Below are 3,923 nucleotides of genomic sequence, written 5' to 3'. Positions count from 1 at the left end.
AATGAAGAACCAGGTTAAACCTTCTCATCTACCATCTTTGGATTTAAAAAAAAAAATTCCTGTACAGTTGTCAACAGTAAAAATAATCTTTTAAAAAATTCCCCCAATTTTTATATCAATAATCAGTAAAATGTCTTTAGCATTAGAAACACATGTGAAACACTTGTACTGTAAATCATATGCCTGTACTACTCTGCTAAAATGAAATGTATCTTATAAAACAAATAATAAGAATACATATTAATGGGATTTCCATACTAAGCTAATATACAATAATTAAGACTTTCTCACTATTAAGAAGGTGAGTTTTTAAAGTATTTCTTCCAGGGGTACCTGGGTGGCTCAGTCGGTTAGGTAACCAATTCCTGATTTTGTCTCAGATAATGATCTCAGGGTTGTGAGATTTAGCCCTATGTTCTCTGTGCTGGGAATGGGGCCTGCTTACAATTTTCTCTCTCTCCCTCTCCCTCTGTCTTTTCCTCACCCTACGTGTACAGACTCACTCACTCTAGCTAAAATAATAATAATAATAATAATAATAATAATAACACTAAAATATTTAAAATATGTAATGGTCTTTGTTCCAATATTAAACCTCTATTGCTTTTTTGTTAATGTAGCCACTATTTCTCTCGTGTCATGAGCTGACAGAGAATATACATATAAGTGTAGAAACTCACCTCTTTGTTTGCTTGTTATTTGTTGTGTTTTCATTCTTAGTGTTCTTGGTCATTATTTCTTCAAATAACCCTTTTAAATTTATGTAAGAACAATATATATTCATGTGCCTACTTACAAGTAAACTAATTCTTTGGAAAACTCTGAAATCTAAGAACAAATAGATAAGAATGATAATGACAATCCTTATCACTAAAGAATTAAAGTTGGTTTTTTTTTTAAGATTTTATTTATTTGATATAGAGAAAGAACACAAGTAGGCAGAGTGGTAGACAGAGGAGCATGCAAGAGGGAGAGGAAGAATCAGGCTCTCCAATGAGCAATGAACCCACCTTGGGGCTTGATCCCAGGACCCTGGGATCCTCACCTGGGCCTAAGACAGGCGCTTAACCTACTGAGTCACCCAGGTGCCCCTAAAATTATTTTTAATGAATTTATTTATTTTAGAGAAATTAACAGTATAAGTTAGGGTGGAAGAGGAAGAGGGAGAGAAAATCTCTGGGCTGAGTGTGGAGTTGGATCTAGGACCTGATCCCAGGACCCTAAGATCATGACTTGAGCCAAAACCAAGAGTTGGACACTTAACAGACTCTGTCATTCAGGGTTATTATTCAGTAATAACCCTAAAGTTATTACTAGGGAAAGACAGATGATAAGCAGATATAGACATCAAATACTAATACATACGTGGACATATAAGTATAGATATATATATATATATATATATACGTTTAGATATCATGTTTAGCTAATAAGCTGGACTTACTTTTTTTTTTTAATTCCCATGCAGCAAAAAAATAGAAACTGAAATGTGTTTTTCCTGCCAGTACAGTGGATTGATTGCCTTTTTCACACATGAAGATGTACATACAACCAAATTTGGTGACCACGTTTCCAGTTAAAGTCATAGCTAAAAATTGTTATTTATCTTGCATTCTGTTGGAACATCTTATTCTTTAACCTACTTGGTATATATTATATATATTTGCACATTTACAGAAAAAGCTTGCACTTGCCCTTAGTTCCGCTGTTGGCATAGCTTTCTCTAAGTAAAATTTGGCCAACTTAAACCATCTCTAAATATGTTTGTATTTATTTAAGTTAATATATTATCTAAAACCTTTTAATTGAATTTCACACATTTGATCATTCTTTATTCTTGGTGTATTTTGAGATCTTGAGTCAACTCAAACAATGGTTATTGAATCTTCACTGCCATCCTTTTTTTTTTTTTCATTATAAACAACAGAAAAAATATTAAGACCCATTCTCTAGTAATTTAAAACATATAGTTTCTCATTTGGAACAACATTTTAAATGAGCTTCTTTTTAAATGAAAAATTATCCATCTTTCATGTAACTCCACTGTTTAGATCCATATTCATGAACACATTCCATTTGTCTGGATTTTTTTCACAATGCCTTGAGACACGAACAATGCAGAGATAATTATAAAATAAATGAGTACCCTGAGAAAATTAATTTCAATAATGTGGTAGAACAGAAGCTGGGATGCAATGAGTTAGGAATTGGAAAGTAGTTGATAAATGGAAGAATGTGAAGAATGATGTTCTGAGTGGTTTTACAATGAGGAGAGTCCGTTATTTTCAGAGCATAACAGAAGAGGTGGTTTTGGATTCTGATAAGCAGGAATAATTGAAGCAGATTGTCTTAGGTAAAACATGAGGTCACTAAGAGCTGAGGAGGTGGAAGAATAAGATCGTTAAAAGCTGTGGTCATGGACTGGAATGTTTAATTAGAAATCCTAGAAATAAAGGATAAACCACCTATATGAAGGTTAATTCCATGGAAGAGAGGCAAAGATTGCTACTGTTAATGTGTGTAGCAACTAGAAGGCTATCATTAATAAAAAGGCATGTAAAAATAGATATCTCCAAAAGCAAGGCAGAGTGCTATTTATATAGGGTAATTAATGTATTTGTTAACATAGTACTTATAAAAACATCATAGGTAGAAAATCATTACGGTCCATTTTTAATGTTTTATTTTATACTATTAATAATTTATTAATGTTAATTTTTTTGAAGAAGGTTTTATAACATTCTGTAAGTACAATCTTGTACTTTGAGCATAATGTATGTTTCAGACAGCTGCCTTTGTCTTAATAAAGACATATTTTTTTCAGTGTTAGGAAGTATAACATTTTAACATGCCCAGATTTTAAGAGTTGTATCTTTTTTTCTTTTCTTCCAAATCATAGATACAAAAATGAGGAATTGGTCTTATATCTAACTGAATAGCATTATGGTCACACCACCAGAGTTTGTTTTTTGATGTTAGGAATTATGTATATGTTAAACTTACTTCCTCTGAATATAAATGAAGTCTAATAATATGTAACAATATACAGCATTTCCTTAAAAAAAAGATTTTATTTATTTATTTGACAGAGAGAGACACAGTGAGAGAGGGAACACGAGCAGTGGGAGAGGGAAAAGCAGGGCTCTCACTGAGCAGGGAGCCTGATGTGGGGCTCAATCCCAGGACTCTGGGATCATGACCTGAGCCAAAGGCAGATGCTTAACGACTGAGTGGTATCCTAATATATAGTGTTTCTATTAACTGATGTGAGTTAATATATGTAAAGACGTGTTGTAAATTCTAATGGGCTAGCAAATTTTGTTATTACATCTAATATGGAATTAGAAATGGTAAATGTAATGCTTTTAATATCCAGTTTAATATTTATTACTTTGAAATTATAGTTACAATTATAACCTTTAAATCCTGAGTAATATTTAAGTTATCATCATATCTCTTCTGGCATGCTTGCATTTTTAAAGTGTCTTGAAAATAATAATAATAATCTTTACAGCATTCATCATTTGTTTGTTTTTTTTGTTTGTGTTTTGTTGTTGTTTTTTTTAATAGCTACTGCTAAATGGTTATTTATTGAATGACTATATTTAAGGTACTTATCTGGACTAAGAACTCATCAAATTGTGGATGGATTTATTCTCAATTCCTAGAAGAATTTAAAAGCACTTAAGAAGGTCAGGTATTTAGGATTTGATATGTAATGATGAGTTAGAAGTGAAAGATATAGCTTCTAAAAAAATTATTGTAACCACAAATGTCTTCTAACTTTCCTTAGAATTAAAATTCTTAGCCATGATGAGCCACTAATCAATAATGTGCAATCTTAAAGCTGATATAGGCATGGAAAAGGTTAAAAAGTTTGAGAAACACAACTTTGAATGAAACTAATTTTTGCTTAGATTGTC

Source organism: Mustela putorius, unplaced genomic scaffold (assembly GCF_011764305.1).
Source record: "Mustela putorius furo isolate JIRA1106 unplaced genomic scaffold, ASM1176430v1.1 tig00000056_pilon_pilon_pilon, whole genome shotgun sequence".
NCBI classification, from domain to species: Eukaryota; Metazoa; Chordata; class Mammalia; order Carnivora; family Mustelidae; genus Mustela; species Mustela putorius.
The sequence above is the reverse complement of the archived record's forward strand: the minus strand, read 5'-3'. Positions refer to the sequence as shown.